Raw genomic sequence first — 25,071 nt, 5'->3', positions numbered from 1 at the left:
CCTCGGAGCACTGCAGTTCGAGCAGAGAGTGGTAGGCTCTTGACAGAGGAGTCTGAAGTGAAGGCCCGCTGGGCCGGTTACTTTGAGCGGTTGTACCAGGCTGATCCCCCAGCTGTCGAGTTGGACGTCAAGGGTGTTACAATCCCTGTTGCTGACCCTCGAATCAACTGTGGTCCACCTTCGTTTGTGGAAGCACGGGCTGCGGTGAACCAGTTGAAATGGGGTAAAGCTCCAGGGATCTGTGGCATCCATGCCGAACTTCTTAAGGCTGGTGGAAATGCTGCACTCATGTCGTTGCATGCAGTTTTGTGCTCTGCCTGGAACACAGGCATCATCCCAACTGACTGGAAGAGGGGCCTTGTTGTTCCTCTCTGGAAAGGGAAGGGTGATCGCCAAGACTGCAACAACTACCGAGGGGTGACGCTGCTCTCAGTACCGGGCAAGGTCTTTGCTCGGATAATTCTTGATAGGGTTCGCCACCATCTGCTTGAGCACCAGCGTCCAGAGCAGTCAGGCTTTACACCAAAGAGGTCAACGATTGACCGTATCCTTGCACTTCGTGTCCTCACCGAACGCAGACGAGAGTTTCGGCAGGGGCTGCTTGCAGCCTATGTTGATCTCTGTAAAGCGTTCGATTCAGTGAATCGGGATTTCCTCTGGAGGATTCTTGGTCTTCGTGGGGTGCCACCGAAACTGATCGATCTGATGTCTGAACTCTACTCTGGTACTGAGAGTGCTGTGAAGTGTGGTGGTACCATCTCTGACTTATTTCCAGTTGTTACTGGAGTTCGTCAGGGATGTGTACTTGCCCCCACACTTTTCAGCACTTGTATGGACTGGATTTTTGGGAGGATGTCGGAGAGATCAAGTTGCGGTGCATCGTTTTGCAATGTCAAGATCTCGGACCTTGATTTTGCAGATGATGCAGTCATCTTTGTGGAGACTTTAGACATCCTCTTGGGGGCCCTCGAGGTGCTGAATGAGGAGTCGGAGCCATTGGGATTACGGATTTCTTGGGTCAAAACTAAGATCCAGGCTTTCGGTGACATCTTGGATGCTGCTGTCCTGTCTGTGTCTGTTTGTGGTGAGGATGTTGAGGTCGTGGATAGATTCACTTACCTTGGCAGTGATATTCATGTCTCCGCAGGTTGTGAGCTGGAGGTCAATAGACGTCTGGGTCGGGCCTGGGGAGTCATGTATTCACTGGATCATGGGGTGTGGCGCTGCCGGTACCTGTGCAGGAGGACGAAAGTCCGAGTCTTCAGGTCCTTGGTACTTCCAGTCTTGCTCTATGGGTGCGAGACTTGGACTCTGACCAAGGATCTGAGACGGAGACTTAATTCCTTTGGTTCCAGGTCTCTTCGGAGAATCCTTGGCTATCACTGGTCGGATTTTGTGTCCAACGAGCGGTTGCTGAGAGAGACTCGGATGAGATTTGTTACCTGCATAGTCCGTGAGCGTCAGCTGCGGCTGTATGGACATGTGGCTCGTTTTCCTGACGCTGATCCTGCTCACCAGATTCTCTCAGCGAGGGAGTCTCATGAGTGGAGGAGGCCAGTGGGTCGACCACGTGCCTCATGGTTGCAGCAGGTTGACCATCATCTCAAGGAGATGGGGATGGGCCTGGCATCTGCCTGGGGGATGGCCAGACTGAGGTCCCTGGAGTACCGGCGGAAAGTGGACGCAGCGACGCGCTGTTCTGGCACATGCTCCCATACCTGACCTGACCTACAAGTGCAACACATTTGTGGGAACTTCTGCAACAGTGTTGGGAAGAACTTTCTGAACAATATTTGATTTCCATTGTGGAAAGAATGCCACGAGTATGGTTTGGCTGTTATATCTGCAAAAGGTGGCTACTTTGATGATTCAAAAATTTCGATTCAATGTTGTTCAACAAAACGATTCTATGATTTCTATTCTTATCTGCAATTGTTTATTTGTTCTATGCTTTAATTTCAGAGTACATTGAAACATTAAACTGCTTAAATTTCAGTAAAAACTGGAAAAATGGGGGCGTTCTGAAACTTTTGACTGGTAGAGTATTTTTATACATTAGAAACACCTGCTACCTTCGAGAGCATTGGCAAGTTGTCTCCATTGCCCCCCCCCCCCGCCACTTCCACTGCGAGGGGTGTAGGTCTGTGCCCATGAGCTGACCCTGGGTACTACCGACACATATGCAAATTTTGGTGGAGATCAGGCCAGTTTTTTTCCCGTGATTTTCAGATGTACTATACATACATCACATACATACATACATACATACATACATATTGAATTGCCTTATTTAATATAATAGGATTTTTCTATCCTTCTGTCGATAAGTAAAGTATTGTTGTTTTTGTAGGGTAGATGGAGGAATTTCAGAGGAAAGGTAGGATTGTATAGAGTAGCATGGTCCGTGGATGGGTTGGAGACATTTTTATGAAACATAAGTAGGGAAACTGTAAGCTTGAGTGTTACGGTTCACCACATGGGGGGTGGTGCCATGTTAATTCGGAGGGGATTAAGGCTAATTTCTCACAGCATGTGATTGCCCACTGTGACCTTTTCCTATGTTTTTTGCATTTACAAAACCGTCAACAAAAAGGAATCACGTCCTTAGAACAACAACTGAGCCAGACATTTCCAGGCAGGTGAAAACCCCACCTACAGAAATGACAACGAGCGAGACCACATCCGTGGGCTGGATGATGGGTGGGAGACATGAGAAAGAGAGGTTAGAGAGAGAGGAAGAAGAAGAAGAAGGAGAAGGAGAAGGAGGAGAAGGAGAAGGAGGAGGAGGAGGAGGAGGAGGAGGATTGAGTCAGGATGGGAAGAAGGTGCAGGACAGAAGTGAGAGGAGATGGTGGTTAGAAGAGAATGGTATTACAGTTGGCTTTCCTTCGAGATGGTGAAGAAGGCTGCATGAGTCTCATGTTCGTGCCGAGGCAGATTTGCTCGCATGATGGAGCAAGACGGTGGCCATTGACTGTTCGACTGGGTCGTATGAGGCCACAGAGCCTCACATTGTGCCGTCAGGGAAGAAGGTGGCACCATTTTGCAGAGAGCAGTGGCTTCGGAAATCTCAGTTGTGTTGAGGAACTTTCTTGACAGAATCTGGGCTCTTAACGAAGGGACCATCCGCACAAACGACCTCCCGCATGCATCCCACCCAAAGAGCCACTTGGCGCCGTTTTTGGACGCACTTTCCCACGCAGTGACGACAAGGTTTGTGAACCCCAAGTTCCAGAAACTTATCTCTGGGTGCACAGCTAAGTGCTGGGAGAAAGGGAGGATTATTCTTTTATTTATTCTGTCCCCTTGTCTGTATTAAAGTCTGTGTGGGGGTGCCTCAAATAGGTATTTAGGTTGCCTCATATTTAATTCTTATCCAGTTTTGATTTATTTCAATCATAAACATTTGATTTCTGCATATTAAACACCTATTTCTTAACTTTGCTTGTGTTGTCTATTTGTCGTGGGTTCAAGTATAAACCCTCATCCTCCATATGTGTGCCCCCGTCTGTGATGCTTCCTTGCCGCCCTCCATCCCGCGTGTGCCATTAATCTTCGAGGAATTCGGCTGTTCGCCTCCAAGGGAAATCGTTCGGTTATCCATCCAGGTCGGTCTTAACTGGTGTGGACACAACAGTATTATTATATATAATTTTGTGTGCTCCTTCCGTGCCCTTCTAAGCCCTAAGGGGTTCCTGCTGTCATAGATTAATAAATATTACTGTTGGAACCACCACATTAAGGTCGCATTTCCATATCTACTTCTTCAATCCTGGAAATAGGTGCTTTTAAAATGGGCATCTTTCTTATTAAATGGACACAATTTTTTGTTCCAATTAAATAGATGATGAGCTTTCAAGATTATTAGCCATCTCCTGAAACCCACCCACATGTGGAAATAGCAGCCAACAACAACACACACAAACACAGACATGTGTCCTTTTTGTAACAGACCATTGATAGTTTTTTAGACTGATGTGCTTCTTCTATAGTTTTCATCATCCATTTTCAACAAATTTTACCTTTTCATCTATGAACAATCATTATTTTTTTTAGACAAGATCAAGGCTCGTCGAAGAGCAAGGTGACAGGTTAAAAGGCATCAAATTGATGTTTGGGCCACAGTTGGACACAACAAGTGGGGGAATGAACAAAGAGGAAAACAAGAACGGCACTCAGTAGGGCGCATACCTCCATCAATATCCCACTGTTTTTGAATGTGTTTTTACGTTGTATATCGCACTGATAGGCCGGACATGGATATGGACCTGAACCAAAATCGAATTGGCTTGTTATTGTTATTGTCATCTAACCAACTCAGCCACCTCGTCGTGGTTTAACTCGTCCACAACGTTTTAAAATATTGCGCAATGTATCATTTTTGGTCCCATCTCTCAATGGAGAAGAATCACATAGAAAATTAAATAATTACATTATCCGGACCCGACTCTTCACCAAAATCGAACCATTTTGTCCTTGTCACACACTCAAACTGTCCACCAAGTTCTGTCCAAATCCATCCACAACTTTTTGAGATCCTGCTCACAGACAAACAAACAAATGAAAAATCACTCATCGAGTGACACTTGGCAAAACAGAATGAAGTAGTGATTGAATGAGCTGATATGGAAATGCTCTTCTAATTTCAAGTCAATTGGATGAAAATTGACAATTTTATAAATTTAGCCTATGTTGACCTTTTGGCCTATGTTGACCTTTTGACCTATGTTGACCTCAAACATAATAGGTGGTTGAATTCATTAAGCTGATATGCAAATGCTCTTCAAATTTCAAGTCATTCAGATGAAAATTGGCAATTTAATAACAATTTTAGAAATTTGGCCTATGTTGACCTTTTGACAAATGTTGACCTCAAAAGTAATTGGGGCTTGAGTTCAGTAAACTGATAACTAAATGGTCTCCAAATTTTAAATCAATTGGATGAAAATTGACAATTTTAGAAACAATTTTAGGAATCTGGCCCATGTTGACCTTTTGGTCGATGTTGACCTTTTGGCCTATAATCACCTCAAAAGTAATAGGTGGTTGAATTCAGTGACCTGATATGTAATTCCTCTTCAAATTTCAAGTCAATCGCATAAAAATTGGGGATTTTAGAAATTCGGCCTATTTTGACATTTTGGCCTATGTTGACCTCAAATATAGTTGAAGGTTGAATTCAGTGACCTGATATGCAAATCCTCTTTAAATTTGAAGTCAATCAGATGAAAATTGAGGACTTGAGATTTATAAACGTTGTTGACCTTTGGCCAATGATGACCTTTTGACCTCAATAAATAGGATTCTGTCGGACCACCAACTCCACCATTTGGTGAAGTTTCGTGAAGATCGGTTTAAAATTGCGACCTGTAGGCAATTAAAAGTGAGCGGACAGATAAACAAACAAACGGAAGCGATCAACATAATTGTCAAAATTTTTTTTTTTGCCAAATAACAAGAATGATGTGGTGGTGGTCGTATGGCAACTTAGTTGCTGGGGTAGCTATCATTTCTTAAAGCGCGACTGTGTTGCTGATGCAGTGCCCCTCTACCAGTACATACGCTGAAACTGGTATTCATTTCGCCGACCTCGGAAGGATGACAAGCTGAGTCAACCCACTGGTGTATTAATTAAGCGGCCGACGGGGCTTGAACTCAGGACCCAAGGATCCCAAGCCGCTACCCCAACCACTGAGCCAACACCAGGCTAAGAAAGATGTCATGCATTGCCATACTTGCAAATCCAAATAAACAATAGTTGCCATGGGAACAGCAATTTGGGAATTCGGAAAATTTGTCAATTTGGTAATTGGGAAAATAAGTAAGATTAAGTGTTCTAACATGATGGAATGTTGTGGAAAACAAGTTTGATGCATTTTCTAATTGCTGCCTCATAGGTGTTGACATGTTTTGGATGGCATTGACCTTGCTTGACCTTTGACTTTGATCAGATTATATACACACATATTACATATTGAACAAAGAAGCTGTGGAAGTTTCAATCTAATATTTTGGAAAAATTCCTGAGGTTTGGCAATAATAAAATCACAAACATCCTATTTCATTTTAATAGGGTGAAATTGTTGGCATGAACCGTTTTCTCTTTGCCATGTGGGACTTTTCTATTTCACGTGGGACTTTTTCTATTCCACGTGGGACTTTTTCCGAGGCCGCTAACCAAGATGAGCAGAACCTAAAAAAAAAATAAAGATAAATTAGTTAATTGTATTATATTTTGCACCCTCGAAGTTTACCAGTGGGGGTGCCTTTTGATGATGACTGATGTCCCTCGTGTTATTGCAGAAGGTCCTCAGACAGAAGGTCTAACATGGTTGATAGGGTCTTATGTGTCCAAGGATCTTTGGAATCTTAGGGGTTTTATGGGTCTTTGGAGTCGAAAGGGTCTTTAGGGTCTTAACCCTAGGATGCATGGAAAAATATTGAGATGACTTCGCGATGATAAATATAAATAAATTCTGGATTTTACCACCATTTTCCCCAGGTCAATAGCAACACCCTATCCAACAAGTTACATTAGTTCTACGTGCCTGTTGTTCATGTCCTATATAATGTCCTTAAAAACAGGAAGTTTCCTATTTGGAATGATTTTCAATTTTGTTTGATCACCAGGCAACCAGAGTAAAAATTATATCTTACTCCTCTGCGCATGTGTGAATAGGACAAATTCAGAGACAAAGTACTGTGAACCGACACATTTGTCTGCCGATTCATGTTCTGATTAGTATTCAAAATATAATGTTCAATTTAAATTAGTTGTTCCTTGATCATAAACTGACAAGACAGATGGATGGATCGACACGAACCAATTGCATAACTGGTCCCAGAGGCTTGCAGGCAGAAGTTCAGACAGTGCAGGAAGAAAGACGGTGAAACCCAAGTGAAATTTCCTCGGGAAAAGGAAACTGTTTGATAAGTGGTGTACGTCCAAGGAAATTGTGAAAGACTGACAGATTAAGGCAGCCGATGTTAGTATCGGAGTTTAAGCAGTGTGTGCATTCGGACAAACAAAAGGTAGAGAATTGCACACCACACCAACTATAGCTGACAATTATGCTCTAACTCACAAAACATACGTCCACAAATTTGGGCTTCCAACCAAAAGTAACCTGGGGGAGCTGCAGTAAACCGAGTCAGGAAAGTTGACCCTTATTTAAAGGGGAACCCAAATGCTCGGACAACCTCGACGGGAATATATGTTTGACCCGACAAAATAGATACGACACATCTTTTACCGATTTCCAAATTATAAAATCGGTAATTTTGCGATTAAAGGTCGAAACCTTCTTCTGCTTCTTCTTCAGATTTGCTATGATATCACAACTGGAAGTCGACCGCTAGATTAGTATGGTCTCCAGGTTACATCGCAGTATGATTTAACTCAAACGGTGAATAATTTTCGATTTTACACAAATATGCCAAGTCGATGAGTCTTTGGTGAGAAAGACCTTAAGCTTGCCAGAAATTGGACGAGGTTTGTTCGAAATACCCCTGTGTGGATGAGACCTACAAAATGTGTCGCTTTTGTGCTCGGAACATGTTACAAATAATTGTTATGAAACAACAGAGATGGCTAGATCTTGTGGTTATCCAACATGATTGAGAGAGAATGCCATCACCACAATTACTTGGCATGAACACAAATGGCGTCCGGGGAAAGCATGAAACGGGACGATCCTGTAACATACAAGACACCTGTTCATCCTGTGATGGTGGGACAAAGCATTAGTCGCCCATTCTGTCCACGGTGTCCGAGTGTGCTGGGCGATGATGCATATTTCTGCTCGAGTAATATAACCAATTTATCAATGAATACAAAATTCCTCCCTTATAAACCGTCAGTTGAATGAAAAGTAAAACCTACAAAGTTTTAGTTCACATAGGACCAGCGTTTTGATCTTTTTAACACCTCCATCTTCACTCCAGCCATCTTCCTTTGAATCGCTCGCACACAAGGCTCGAAATGATACAGCTCCACATTTCCATCGAAAGAGTTTTCATTACTAATTTTATCTCCAATAGTTTCATCAAAATCCCACTGCTCAGTTTCAACATACTGACAATCTTCAGCATTACTAATGACGGTGGAATCATTATCAGAATCTGAGTTCGAAATATACTCTTTACGTCTGCCACCAAAGGTGAAAGAGGTTAAGTTTTTACCCCTCTCTGTTGGGTAGTCGATCCATTCGAAAAAAAAAAAAAAATTTAATTTTTGAAATTTGTTCTACCCTTATTATCAGTTTTTTCCATCGATATGTTTCTGTTTGTTGGGTAGTCGATCCAGTGGAAAAAAAAAAATTTATTGGGTGTTCGATCCAGTGGAATTTTTTTTTTTTTTATTTGAAATTTGTTCTACCCTTATTATCAGTTTTTCCATCGATATGTTTGTTGGGTAGTCGATCCAGTCGAAAAAAAAATTCTAAAATTTTTTTTTGAGATTTGTTCTACCCTTATTATCAGTATTTAAAATGGCGATTTCAGTTAATACAATGGCGATTTCGATGAAACTTGGCTGGTAGGTTCATACCATGACCTAGTTGTGTGCAAATGAGAACCGTTGCTATGGACACCACTGTTGCCGAGCAACGGGACTTTGAATTTTTTGAAAAATCATAAAAAAAATTTTTTTCGAAAATCAAAAATCGGGCTACGAGCGACTGTGCATTCAGCCATATTATCAAAAATTTCCATCCGGATCCTATGAAAACTGTCGGAGAAGATAGACTTTGAATGAACCCTGGTCAAAAACAATAAAAAAACGAAGTTCGTTTTATCGCAGAGACTATGAGTCAGATATACATGAAACTGGTATGGTAGGTTCATGGTATGTCCTAGTCATGTGTGAGAAAGAACCGTGCTATGGACCCCTCCGTTGCCTAGCAACGGCCGAAAAACCTCTAAATGTGGGGGTATTTTAACGAAAAATCAATCTGCAGCAGTAACCCTTGAAGCTAGAATCATGAATTTTCTTGTGCTTAATCCTCAGGTCATTCACCCATCGAACGGGCCCATCGCGTCAGGTTCTATTGGGTAGGCGACTACCCATGTCCACCTACCGGCTTGTCTGTCTGTCTGTCTGTTCAGTCCAGTGCTCTGTTAATACAATGGCGATTTTGATGAAATTTGGTTGGTAGGTTCATACCATGACCTAGTTGTGTGCAAATGAGAACCGTTGCTGTGGACACCACCGTTGCCTAGCAACGGGACTTTGAAATTTTTGAAAAATCATTAAAAAAAAAAATTTTTCGAAAATCAAAAATCGGGCCATGGGCGACTGTGGGCAGTACATTCAGCTATATTGTCAAAAATTTCCAGCCGGATCCCATAAAAACTGGTGGAGAAGATAGACTTTGAATGAACCATGGTCGAAAACAATAAAAAAACGAAGTTCGTTATATCTCAGAGAATATAAGTCAGATATACATGAAACTGGTATGGTAGGTTCATGGAATGTTCTCGTTATGTGTGAGAAGGAACCGTTGCTATGGACCCCTCCATTGCCTAGCAACGGCCGACTACCCATGTCCGCCGACCGGCTTGTCTGTTTGTTTGTCTGTTTGTGTGCAGGATATATCAAAAAGTTGGAAACGGATTCGGATGAAATTTTGTGGATGGATTCGGTGTGTCACAAGGACGAACTGATTAGATTTTGGTGAAGATCCGGATCAGGATCTGGATACGATAATTATTTAATTTTTAAAGTGATTCTTCATTGAGAGATATGGCCAAAAACGATGTATAGCATGATATTTCAAAAATGTATCGGGCCTGATATGTTCTCCTGGATCAGGCGTTACATGATGGATGTATGCACTCCACCGAGTGCCCTTCTAGTTCTCTATGTGAAGCCACCATTTAGATCAATGTGGGTTCAATGTCTGATGTCACTGGTGAAATCGAAAATCGACAATCAAGGGATTTTATTTCAACACTTTGTGATTGGCAAAAAAAAAACATTCAAAAAAATTTTCCCTTCATATTAGGCCATGATTATTTTCAATGGTTTTCAGAAAGAAAGAAAAAATTGCGTTTGAGTTCCCCTTTAAAGTTTCTCCAGGAAAACTCTCATGCCAAGTTTGATTATTTTATTATTAAGCTTGCCAACCAGAAGTTAAATTTTCCTGGTGGTCAAAAAGAGACCACTGAATTTTTGTCCAGGCTTACGTGTACTTATTGCAAGAGGAGAGGACACCTAACCTCTCAGTGTTGCATCTTGGAGAAAAGAAACTAAAGTGATCATCAGCCAAAGGCTATGCCAACAGTTCTTGCGAATGTTCAAAACCACCCTTTGCGGGCAACAGCTTTTGAAGGGTCACCCAAAAAGGAGGCGACTCCAGATCTAAACTTTCTTAATGACGGATATAAACCTTTCACGACAGAAGGTTTTGTGTCAGCTGTAGGGGACACTGACAATCAGTAACCTGTTAAAATATTGAGACATCTGTCTTTGATGTTAGAGGGCACCTTGCCACAATCCGAGAAGATGGCGATGGGTGCCAGTGTACTGTTACATGGTGTTGGTGGCTTTGTTAATGCACTTCTTCAGGTGGTTCACGTAAGGTCTGAGTTTGTGTCAGGACCTGTTCCTGTTGGCTTACAATCTACTCCTCCCGTAGAATGAGTTGCTTTTATTATCAGAAATGACTAAGCAGGTGGTAGAGTCTCAGTTAATCCACAGTTAGTGAAAGGTACATTATCAAATTGTGGTTCTGCAACTGCAACATAATGAGATCTGGTTTTGCAATGCAACATACTGCAACTCTGAGGAGGAGGCCAAGAGTGCTGGAGGGGAGGAGAGCCTGTGTTGTGGAGACCCTTCCCGGTGGGACAACAAAAAACTCTACCATCAAGTTCAAGGAACTGTTCATATCACTCGAAGATAGAATTCCCTGTCCCATCCCCATCCCTCTCCCTTCCACAGTTCACCTAATGTGTCTGTTCCCCACTGTTTTGTCCCTTCCACTCCCGCCCCTCTTGTCTCATGCCTCCTTGCTGTGAGTTGTGTGTTAGCTCTCATACGAGCCTCGACCAAGGTATACAAAAAAAAAAAATTGTGAGGAGGCATAGATCTGGGGAAGGGTATAAAACAATTTCTAGAGTGTTGAAAGTTCCCAAGAGCACAGTGAGCTCCATCATTACGAAATGGAAAGAATATGGAACTACCCAGACTCTTCCCTGAGTTGGCCGTCTGACCAAGCTGAGCAACCGGGCAAGAAGGACCCGTGAACAAGAACCTAATGATCACTGTGATAGAACTACAGAGTTACTTGGCTGAGATGGGAGAACCTGCCAGGACAACAATCTCTGCAGCACTTCACAAATCTAGGCTTTATGGGAGAGTGGCCAGGTGGAATCCATATATATTTTTACGGATCTGGAAACCATTTGCATTCAACATAGAGATGTCCCAAAAGTCAGTTATGTCGTTAAGTATGTGTATAGTCAGATCCCTTTCCTTTTGTCTAGTGGGAGAATCAAAGGCATGCGTTGCGATTTCTTTTCAGTTAGGTTATTAAATCTTTACATCCAACGAACAATGAACAACCATTCCATTTCCCATCACGATCCGGTACCCACCCACTGTCTACAAACACTCTGACTTGCCAAGGCAGGGTCTTGCAGCCGTTCCTTGCTGCTTCCACCAACGTTCCTTCCACAAATGTTGTAACTCTTGCACGATGGCCTGGGCAACATTGATACTGTTACTCGTCAAGTATAAACCCACGTGGAAGAGTGGCTGGGGTTTCAAGGCAGGGGCCACTGCTGCATTGATACTGTTACTTGTCGAGTGTGGGCCCGTGTGGAGGAGTGGCTGGGGTTTCCCGGCAGGGGCCAAGGCCCCACCCCGGAAAGGTGGGCCGTAGGACCTGTCCAATCAGAGGCGGAGAGCGAGGTGTGTTCACCAAGGCCCCTCCCCGCTGAGGGAGGTCCATAAATTCCCAAGCACTCTCTGAGGCAGGTGGTCTTTTTGAGGTCTTGGGTGGTCTTTTTGAGGTCTTATGTGCTCTTTTTGAGGTTTGGGAGAGTCTTGTTGGGGTCTTGGAGAGTCTTTTTAAAGTTCTTTGAAGAGTTTTTGGTGGGCATCGAGGCGGCGAACGTGTCTCTGCTGGCCCTCTACGAGGAAGGGAAGAGCGACCCCGACCCACCTCTGTGGACCCCGGCCATTCACCACCCGAGCTCCACCACAAACCTCGAGTCCCACACGTGTGACTGGATACCAAACCAGCGACCTTTGGCAGGTGCCGCATCATGGAGCACACCCTTCCTCCGACGGTCAGGTACACCACCAAACACTGGCCCCCAGCTTGTCTCTCTCCACGGCTGTGAGGGTCCAATAAAGACTGGGTTTCTTTTCATTTTGTGTGTGTGTCTGCATGTGGGCCCGTCTTAAAGTAGAACTGAATAAGTGTTTTTGGATCATTGTAAATACTTCTTGTATATTCGCGTTGTCTTGCTTTGTGTCTTCATTTACTGTAAATAAAATGTTAGAAATGTTCCCAGCTCGTTTTCGTCCCTTCTTGCATTGGTCCAGCATGGTTCGGTTCTGAGTTCAGCCGGGTTTTTATCCCCGATAATCGTTTCATTCCAGCCGGCATGGCTTTGGCAGTTTCCGCTCGGCTGCACCCGAACCGGAGTTGGTAGTCGGTAGTTGGAACTCTACCGCAGTCGGTAGGGTGACCCGGTTCGAGCAAGACGTGCCGAGGGCATGGTTTCCACGGTAGTCGAAATCATGGAGTTAATTAAGTAAATTGGTTATAGACAAATAGATCCTACGCTACGCGGTTGAGATATTGGCGTCCACGGTCAGTTAGACGACCCACCGGCTCGCGGAGTTATCCGAGCGACGGCCTACAATTCTGGGGAGTTTGGTGGGAGACTACGCAAACCTCCCCCACCTAGTGGTCGTTCTCGCCACCGACCCCCAACCTACAACAATATATATATATATATATATATATATATATATATATATATATATATATATATATATATATATATATACATATACATATATACATATACATATATATATATATATATATATATATATATATATATATATATATATATATATATATATATATATATATATATACATACATACATATGTTCACGAAAAGTATTTTCACGAAAAAAAATGTGACCACTATATTCGTTATTGTTGTGTGTCTGTCTGTCTGTCTGTCTGTCTGTCTGTATGTCTGTCCCGAGCATAGCTCCGTGGATTTTGATCCGATCCTGTCAAAATTTTGGTTGGAGGTTTACATCATGATCGAGTTGTGTTTTCCTGAAAATGTGCGAGGTGCGCCCATTATGGGCGGAGCCACGCCCAAATAACATGTGTTTTTAGGGAGTAGCCGATTTCAATTTGCATCTTCTCCTCGGGGATTTGTCGAATCTGACAGCGGTTTCGGTATTTGGTTAGCCAAATGGCATCTGCATAGCCCCACGGAGCTCGATTTTTTATTTTCGTCCCATGGTCAAGGTCACAATGTCACAAACTTAGAAAATTGCGAATTTTGACATAAAAAAATTTCTTCTCAGAGGGGTTTGTCGAATCGGGCAGGGGTTTCGGTATTTGGTTAGCCCAATGGCACCTGCATAGCCCCACAGAGCTCTATTTTTCATTTTCCTCCCAAGGTCAAGGCCACAAGGTCACGAACTTAGAAAATTGCGAATTGTGTTTTTAGGGGGTAGCCGATTTCAATTTGCATCTTCTCCTAGGGGGTCTGTCGAATCTGGCAGAGGTTTCGGTATTTGGTTAGCCAAATGGCACCTGCATAGCCCCATGGAGCTCGATTTTTCATTTTCTTCCCAAGGTCAAGGTCACAAGGTCATGAACTTATAAAATTGCGATTTTGACATTAAAAAAATTATTCTCCGAGCGGTTTGTCGAATCTGGCAGTGGTTTCGGTATTTGGTTAGCCCAATCGCACCTGCATAGGCCCACAGAGCTCGATTTTTCATCTTCGTCCCAAGGTCAAGGTCACAAGGTCAAAAACGTCGAAAATTGCGAATTTTGACATAAAAAATCATACGACAGCCCAAACTTTGAGAGCTAGGATGACAATATTTTTTATGCATAATCTTGAGGTCATTCCCCACCTAAAATCTCAAAACCATTATGCTCTATCTCGAACACCTTGCCCGTGGCGCCCCCTTCAAGTTTGTTTTTACGCTGATTTCATCAAAGTATGGATAATCCGAGGAGTGTGAAATGCCATATAGCCTATATGACGTTATATTGTTCCTGGAATGTTCCAGAGGAAGTTTTGCACCAAAAGTCATAATCCTTGACCTTTAAAGATCACAAAGGTCAAATTTTTAAAGTTGTGGGAATTGAACCGGGTTTTCGACCTTCTTCGATGAACTAACTTCAATAAGCTATAGCACGTGTCCTGTTTCCTTATTTTAATGACCACAACATTGTTTTGTGACCTTTAAAGGTTATGCGAAGGTCACATTTTTAAAGTTGTTGAAAGAAACCGGGTTTTCGACATTTTGCAGCTAATAAACATGTAACTCGTACCACATCATGTTGATCATTTTTATAACTTGGTCAAACATTATCACATTGTCTCATCCTTGACTTCTGAAACAATCTACATCATCAAATACCGCTCGTGAACCATCGTTGTCTTCAGACTTGTGTATATATGTATATATATATATATATATATATATATATAAATATCCTCATTCTCACGGCTCACTAACATTAATTTTCAGTTCCTTCCAGGTAATGGGTGACAGAGAAAGCTGAAATTTTGCGTGCCGACATCGAAGATGATACACCTTTAAAAAAAATCACAGAACCATCGGAAGGCATCCGTAAATGAAAATATAAATAAATGAAAAAAAATAAATGCAGGTTAGCGACATGAGACAATGGGGAAGCATGGTCCCTTATTGCTTACAATGTGTAAGCATACCCCATGAGACTTTATACACGTACGGAACTCAAATTATTATTGCACATACTTTATACACATACAGTACTCACATTAAAATTGTACATACTTTATAAATGCACTGTACTCACATTAAAATTGTACATACTTTATAGACATACAGTAATCACATTCCAATTGTACATACTTTATAGACATACTCACATTCTAATTGTACATACTTTATAAATGTACAGTACTCACATTCTAATTGTACATACTTTATACACATACTCATATTCTAATTGTACATACTTTATACATGTACAGTACTCACATTCTAATTGTACATACTTTACACATGTACAGTACTCACATTCTAATTGTACATACTTTATAAATGTACTGTACTCACATTCTAATTGTACATACTTTATAAATGTACTGTACTCACATTCTAATTGTACATACTTTATAAATGTACTGTACTCACATTCTAATTGTACATACTTTATAAATGTACTGTACTCACATTCTAATTGTACATACTTTATAAATGTACTGTACTCACATTCTAATTGTACATATTTACCATGTACTGTACTCAGATTCTAATTGTACATATTTATACATGTACAGTACTCACATTCTAATTGTACATACTTTATAAATGTACTGTACTCACATTCTAAATGTACATACTTTATACATGTACAGTACTCACATTCTAATTGTACATCCTTTATAAATGTACTGTACTCATTATAATTGTACATACTTAATACATGTACAGTACTCACATTCTAATTGTACATACTTTATACATGTACAGTACTCACATTCTAATTGTACATACTTTATACATGTACAGGACTCACATTCTAATTGTACATACTTTATACATGTACAGGACTCACATTCTAATTGTACATACTTTATACATGTACAGGACTCACATTCTAGTTTTACATACTTTATACATGTACAGTACTCACATTCTAATTGTACATACTTTATACATGTACAGGACTCACATTCTAATTGTACATACTTTATACATGTACAGTACTCACATTATAATTGTACATTCTTTATACATGTACAGTACTCACATTCTAATTGTACATCTATATGTATATATATATATATATATATATATATATATATATATATATATATATATATATATATATATATATATAGTTGAAAGTGTGTCTGTCTGTGTGTGTGTGTGTGTGTGTGTGTGTGTGTGTGTGTGTGTGTGTGTGTGTGTGTGTGTGTGTGTGTGTGTGTGTGTTTCTCTGTGACCTATACACGCGAAAAGTACTGGACTGATCCTCACCAAACTTCACATGCTGACAGAACATGTACCCGGGAGTGTCCCGATGTAAAAGAATTGTACTTCCGACTTGCGGTTTCCGAATTATGATGTCATCACCTGATTTCGTAACGTTTTTTTTTCAAGTTCAGCCGATTGACATGGGGCCAACGCCATTTGCAATAGAATGAAAAAATAATGCTAAAGTCAATTGAAGGCAATGACTTCCGATTTCCCGGTTTCCGAATTATGACGTCATCACCTGATTGCGTAACGTTAATTTTTCAAGTTCAGCCGATTGACATGGGACCAACGGAATTTGCTAGAGAATGAGAAATTAATACTACAGTCAATTGAAGACAATGACTTCCGACTTCCCGGTTTCCGAATTATGACATGCATTCGACACTTTTTGTAACATTAATTTTTCAAGTTCAGCCGATTGACATGGGGCCAATGCCATTTGCAATAGAATGAAAAAATAGTGCTACAGTTAATTCCGAATTATGACTTATGCATTCGACACACTTATCATAGGCCCTATTCACATCAACAAACGCCTCTTTTAATGCATGATTAACACAAGTCATATTTTATTGTACATACAGGTAGTCGTCGACTTACGACGGAAAAACCTCCAATTTCTAACTTACTGGCATTTTTCAAACGATGCGAAATTGATGACTTTGCTCGAACTCTACTGTATGCTCAGGTGCCAACGTATTTCACTTGGAACTCGAGTCAGAAACGTTGGAACAGGAGGAAGCAAGGTTCAGAAGTTCCAGGATATCCCGGTAATTACAAATCTGACACATTGGGTTGAGTGTACACAGTACATCCCAATAATTTTGAGTGTTTCTGCATCCGCCTCCTCCTGCATGTGAAACGAGGTCCAGTGAGTTTCATAGACCTGAGAACAGTGGACGGGCAAATTTGCAGCACATTCCATGAGGCTTGCAATCTCCTCAGACTCCTAGAAGATGATGCTCAATGGAACGCCATGCTTGAAGAGGCAACTGTTTCTCAATCCCCATCGACCATGAGGTATCTATTTGCTATTATGATAACTGCGTGTGAGATGTCAGATCCCAAGAGCCTATGGGACATTCACAAAGAAACCCTGTCTGAGGATGTAAAAAACAGAGTCCAAAGAGAACATCCCCAAGAGGACATCCAGTACACACTAGATATGTTCAATGAGGCTCTGATATACATTGAAGATTTGGTATTATACATGAGCGGGAAAGATGTAACTAAGTTTGGACTTCCCTCTTCTAATAGGTCTGAAAGCGCAACCATCAGTAGAGAATGGTTCCGTGAAACAAACTACAACACAGATACTCTCGTAAAGTTTGTTTCTGACAATGAGCCGCTTCTGGTACAGGATCAGAGTAATGCATATCAACTGATTTCTGAAGCGGTTTAAGAGGGAAGTGGTGTGATATTTTTCTTGGATGCCCCAGGTGGTACTGGCAAAACATTTGTCCTCAACCTTTTGCTTGCTAAGATGAGGAGCCAGAAAAAGATCACATTAGCCGTTGCTTCATCCGGTATAGCCGCAACACTACTTTCAGGTGGCTGCACAGCGCATTCTGCTTTCAAATTGCCTCTCGACTTAGCTTCAATGGAATATCCGGTTTGTGGCATTGGCAAACAAACTGAAGCAGCAAAAGTGCTGAAGAATTGCAACCTCATAGTTTGGGATAAAGGTACGATGTCGCCTACGGATGCATTCGAAGTATTAGATAGAACTATGCGAGACTTAAGATGTGTAGACCTGCCTATAGGTGGAGTTACGCTGGTTATTTCTGGCGATTTCAGACAAACTTTACCTGTAGTACCCCGTGGCACTCCAGCTGATGAAATGAAAGCCAGTATAAAATCTTCATACCTCTGAACATTCGTACAAACTATCCATCTAACAACAAATATGAGGGTCAAATTATATGGTGATTTAGATGCTGGCAATTTCACACAATTACTTCTCAAACTTGGAAATGGTGAAATCCCGAACACAAATGATGTAATATCTATTCCCGATGACTGTGGTACAATAGTTTCATCTATGGAAGAATTAGAGGCTCATGTGTATCCCAATTTAGCGACTAATTACAAAAACATACAGTCGCTCTGTGAAAGAACAATCCTGGCTCCACTTAATGAAACAGTCTGTGTAATAAACCATCAGTTATTACAAGTAGTTCCAGGCGAACAACATAGTCACAAGTCTATTGACACCACACTGGATAATGAGCAAGCCATACATTATCCCACAGAATTTCTAAACTCATTGGAATTACCAGGATTGCCTCCGTACAATCTGTCGTTAAAAGTTGGATGCCCTATTATGTTATTACGTAATCTAGATGCACCAAAACTTTGCAACGGAACTAAACTGATTGTGAAAAGACTACTACCACATGTAATTGAGGCCACTATCATGACAGGATGTGCGAAAGGAGAAGATGTATTCATTCCACGAATTCCACTCATTCCATCAAATTCAACGATTGAATTTAAGAGACTACAACTTCCTGTATGCCTGTGCTTTGTGATGTCTTTCAATAAGGCACAAGGACAGTCATTGAAAGTAGCAGGGCTGGAATTATCCACTCCTTGCTTTTCCCATGGTCAGCTATAAGTGGGATGCTCCAGAGTGGGATCATCGGAGGCTTTATACATATTGGCCCCAGAGGGGAAGACATCAAATATTATTTATCCTCGAGCACTCCACTAAAATTATTGAGCTACTTCAGTTATTTCATAAACGGGAATAGGATGTGCGATGAAGGAAATACATGTTGCTGGTGAAAAAGAAAAATGGTGGTGGGAAATAAAAAAAATGGTGGTGGTGGTTTGTATATATATATATATATATATATATATATATATATATATATATATATATACATATTATAGATATAAATAGAATGGTGATGGCATATGGCGTATGTGTATATTTTATAATTAAATGGTTATGGCCTATGTAGATATTTTATAGAATGGTTATGGGCGTAGGTACGTTGTAACTTCGTATACATAATATAACATAATTTTTTATCAGGATAACAGACGTAAATAAATCAAATACACTGGGCCAGGCTGGGTTATGCCCGATGTACAAATTAAGTCGCAAATGATGACATGAAACCAGCCTCACATTGTTGAGGCATTATGGTTTTTTTTCTCTGATGCGGCAATAAATCTTAACATTTTTGAACTCGAGTCTTCTGCATATAAAACATTGCAGGGAAAATATAATATTATAGTGGTGATGAAAAAAAAATAATAATGGTGGCAGCCTCTACAATTTTACAATTAACTGTGACATATACTCCTTCAGACCCGCCGTCATCCACGGGATTCCTGTGTGGAGCACGGGTATCCCTGCTAGTACTTTATAAATGTACTGTACTCACATTCTAAATGTACATACATATATATATATATATATATATATATATATATATATATATATATATATATATATATATATATATATATATATATAGTTGAAAGTGTGTGTTTGTGTGTTTGTCTGTGACCTATGCATGTGAAAAGTACTGGACTGATCCTCACCAAACTTCACATGCTGACAGAACATGTACCCAGGAGTGTCCCAATGTAAAAGAATTGTACTTCTGACTTCCGGTTTCCGATTTATGACGTCATCACCTGATTTCGTAACATTAATTTTTCAAGTTCAGCCGATTGATATGGGGCCAACGCCATATACAGTATATCTAACATATGATTTAAAGTTTTTGTTTGTCTGTTTGTTTGTTTGTCAGCACACATTAATCTCCTGAAAGCTGAAAGATAGGAGCTAACCACTGAAACAAAAAATGTCGGGATGGGCCCCGGGAAGGTTATAGGCTAAGTGGCAAGGCCCCTCGGCCAGGGCGGGGGGGGGGGGGGTTTCCCCCTCACCAACCCCCTTAGCCTATGACTGCCATGTCCCAATAGGGAACTGATACTGTGCTTGCGTCAGACATATGTATAGAAGATTAAATTCATTCAAAAAGAACCCGGGCAGCGCCGGGTGCATTCACCTAGTGCTTTATAAATGTACTGTACATACTTTATAAATGTACTGTACTCGCATTCTAATTGTACATACTTTATACATGTACAGTACTCACATTATAATTGTACGTTCTTTATAAATGTACTGTACTCACATTCTAACCTACATATTTTATACATGTACAGTACTCACATTCTAATTGTACATACTTTATAAATGTACTGTACTCTCATTCTAATTGTACATACTTTACACATGTACAGTACTCACATTCTAATTGTACATACTTTATTAATGTACTGTACTCACATTCTAATTGTACATATTTTCCATGTACAGTACTCACATTCTAATTGTACATACTTTATAAATGTACTGTACTCACATTCTAATTGTACATACTTTATAAATGTACTGTACTCACATTCTAATTGTACATACTTTATACATGTACAGTACTCACATTCTAATTGTACATACTTTATAAATGTACTGTACTCACATTCTAATTGTACATACTTTATAAATGTACTGTACTCACATTCTAATTGTACATATTTATACATGTACTGTACTCACATTCTAATTGTACATACTTTATAAATGTACTGTACTCACATTCTAATTGTACATACTTTATAAATGTACTGTACTCACATTCTAATTGTACATACTTTATAAATGTACTGTACTCACATTCTAATTGTACATACTTTATAAATGTACTGTACTCACATTTTAATTGTACATACTTTATAAATGTACTGTACTCACATTCTAATTGTACATACTTTATAAATGTACTGTACTCACATTGTAATTGTACATACTTTATAAATGTACTGTACTCACATTCTAATTGTACATACTTTATACATGTACAGTACTCACATTCTAATTGTACATACTTTATACATGTACAGTACTCACATTCTAATTGTACATACTTTATAAATGTACCATACTCACATTCTAATTGTACATACTTTATAAATGTACTGTACTCACATTCTAATTGTACATACTTTATACATGTACAGTACTCACATTCTAATTGTACATATTGTTACGGATGTGGGGATAGATGGAGGAATTTCATCGGAAGGTTAGGATTGAAGAGTTGCTTGGTCTGTGGACATGTAGGAGACATATCGATGTAAATTAAGTCAGGAAACTGTGAGCTGAAGTGTTACTTGTCACCACACGGGGATGGTGCGATGTTAATTAGTAAGGGATTAAGGATAATTTCCCCAGTATGTGATTGCCTGCTGTGACCTCCCCTACATTCTTGCATTTGAAAGGCAGCCATGAAGGAGTTGCGTTTTTATAACAACAACCACTATAACAAGTGAGCCAGGCATGCCAAGCAGGCAGAGGCCCTGCCTTCCCAGGTTTTGTGTGAGCAAGCCACGCCCAGACATTGAAGAAGGGTGAGGTTTGCAGTAGTATTTGTGAGAGGAACGTGACTGGGACGGAGGATCTTGCTTTGCTCTCCTCTCAGCATGACAAAATGGCTGCATGATTCTCGTGTCGTGCTGTGAATTGGCTCGGGTACTGAGCAAGATGCTGACCATCAACTATTGGCTGGTCGTGAGAGACTGACCTCGAAGCCTCATGTATATCACCGAATACACGGCCCAGACACATCCTTAGACAAAACCTGCCAGATGCATCCGGAGCCAAGACCTCTGGACACAAACACTGCTCAGACACATCCGAAGACAAAGCCACCAGTCAGTAAGTGTGATCGACGAAGAAGCTGCATGGTGGATGGTGAGTAAATAAAGGTGGAAAAAGTCTGATTTCATGCAATTTAATTCCAGGCTATAAGGCAAAAACAGGTGAAAATTTTGAAAGGGGTTCTAAAATTTCTATAGGCACTGTATATGCCATTTTGCTACTCTTTAAAAACTACTTTCTAAACTGCCCAATCATCTTTTCCCATTGGTTAGACCTCGTGGGCAATTAGTGTCAGGGAGTTCATCATGCTGCCATGCCCTTTTGTTACGGTTCAACAATAGCCAACGTTCCACTTTTTCTTTTTTCTTTTGTATACAATGTCAAGGCTCATATAAGAGCTAAACATAGAGAACATATAACAAAGGGAGCAGGAGACAAAGAAAGGTGGGAGAGGGAAGCACGAAACAGGGAGGAACAGAGACATTAGGAGATCTGTGGAAGGGAGTGGGATGGGGTGGGGTACATGGAGTGAACAAGATGGACACTACAGGGACTTTCAGCATGGAAAGCAGGGAATTTGAAGTAGGTGGGTTTGTGGTAGATTAATGGCGGTAGCAAAGATCATCGTTTTGGATGGGGGATAAGAGATGGTGGTGAACAGTTTTGAAGACCTGGAGGGAAGAATGGGATTGAAGAGAGTGTTGAAGTTTGTTCCGGGGAAAAAAAAAGAGGAACTTATGTTATAGCTCAGCCATTTTGAGTGATAGCAGTGGAGCATAGCAGTGGGCGATTGCATTATCCTCGATAGGCAGCATGCAGGTCGACGTGACGGTTTATCGACTGTGTGCCCCGAAAGCCACGTTTCAAGAATTTCCCGGTTGGCCCGGTCGAGTGCCTAGGCTTTAACTGCCCCGTTTTCCCACATGAAGGTGTGATGTAGATTGTGACAATGTGCCACTACCAGCAAAAGCTCGTCTCCATGTGCTACAGCTTGCTAGTGCTGCAAAAACCATTTTGCGAGTCACTTGGATGTTTGTCCCACATAGCATCGCAGTATCGACAGGGGATTTTGTAGACCATGTTCATCTTGAGGAGTTTATTCACCCTCTTTGGGCCGAGACAGCTGTGCATGGAGTGTTGTCCGAGGTTTGTGTGCGACCTGGATTCCAAATGGTTGCAGCAAACGGTTGGCAATCTCCGAAGTATTGCCGATGTATTGTGATACTACTGTTTTGACCGGTTCCTCAAGTCACGATGTTGGTGCCCTCCTTTGGTGGCAAGACCGAATGAATGCTGCTGGATAGTCATTGTTCTTCAGTAAGCAGGTGACATGTTCAATTTCAGTTTGTCATACGTGTTTCTCACTGCAGTGCGATTTGGCCTGGTCGAACCAAACAGGCCAGGCCAAAAGTCTTATGGATATCTGGTAAAAAATTCTCCAGAATCATTTATGCCCAAAACCGAGCATAATTGCACAGGAATTTCGATTCCACAAACGTGATCAACAGGATGGGAAAATAAATCAGTGATTTTGTCACTGAGTTGAAAAGGTTGTCTCAGCACTGCAACTTTGGGGACAAATCAAAATGTCAAGCTAAGAGGCAGGATCATCTGCAGATTGACGAGTGAGAGTATTGAGAAGTGCCTGGTGTAAGAAAGTGAACTTCATTTTCAGAGAGCTGTTGAACTCGCGATTGACATGAAAACTGCTGCAAAAGACTCTGTTGAATTACGAAATGAAGGAGGACCCGAGGTACACAAGATGACTACAAAGCCTGGGCCTGCACCTTCCAGGTTGTCCGTTGCCCAGGATGATGGAAATTACAAGAGGTTTTACTTCCGAAGCGGAAGGAAACACCACCCTGATACTTGGTATTTTCAGCATGAGTGTTAAAACCATTACTCGATGCATCATGCTGCAAAAATTTGTCAGTACTCACATAAAATGACGACGAAAGCCTGGTTTTTAAAAAAAGGAACATAAATGTACACACTGAGTCACGGCAACAGTGGGCAGTGATCTGGAGAACTCACGTGTAGCAAAAGGGGCTGTCACACCTTGACGTTTTAGCCAGCGTATGGCAACGTATCAAAACGTATGTAAAACGTTGGCATACACTGAACTATTGATGTTTTTTCCAGTTTTGGACGTATTCATAACGAGTTGGAATTATGGATAACGTATTCGTAACGTACACAGAACGTTTTGATAACATATAGATAACTTATATCAACGAATGCTGAGCGTGTTGTTGGCGTTCATAACCTATGCCCAACGATAGTCTAACTTATGCATAGCGCGCGGCAGCGTATCACCAACGCTCACGTGGCGTAGCCTATTAAAAGGCGGCCGCTCGACGATTCAAATCATAACCACACTAGACATCGAAGTGTCAAGCCGCTGTCACACCTTGACGTTTTAGCCAGCGTATGTCAACGTATGAAACATTTGCCGAATACACTGGCACACGTCAAATACGTTATGGGTAAGTTTTGTATATGTTAAGAGCACACTGAAGCACGCTGGCATACGTCATAGTACGCCGAGTACGTCGACAAATTTTCAGCATGTTGAAAATTTTTCGACGTATGCCAGCATATGACTCACACATTCTGCATACGCTGGCCATAAGTTGTAGGCACGTTACGCGATCGTTGACACACGTCGACACACGGTACTTGTAAGTCACTCATAAGTCGAAACACGTCGAGGTAATGTTTAGCGTACCCGAAACTTATTTCTAACTTATAAGTAACGTGCTTTGAACCTGTGAGTAATGTGCTTTGAACCTATGTGTAACGTATCTCCAACGCATATTGACGTATGTAGACGTATTTGACGTCTTCCGGACGACCACAGAACTTACTGAACGTGTTGCTAACTTACAGCTACCGTATAATGGCGTATTGGCAGCGTTTAGGGGAATTGGTATATAAAAATGGGGTTCACACAGGTGGAACCCATCAGTGTTCCAGACTCCATAGTTTGTTTTTTTCTTTTTTTCTTCGGCATGACGGTGATGTTGACACTTCAATTTCTAGTGCGGTTATGATTTAAATCGTTGAGCGGCAGCCTATTAATTATATTATATTATAACCGCACGAGAAATTGAAGCGTCAACATCACCGTCATG

This window comes from Eptatretus burgeri, chromosome 1 (assembly GCF_056783735.1).
Source record: "Eptatretus burgeri isolate ZD-2024b chromosome 1, Ebu_testis_v1, whole genome shotgun sequence".
Taxonomy (NCBI): Eukaryota; Metazoa; Chordata; class Myxini; order Myxiniformes; family Myxinidae; genus Eptatretus; species Eptatretus burgeri.
Note: the sequence above shows the minus strand (reverse complement) of the source record.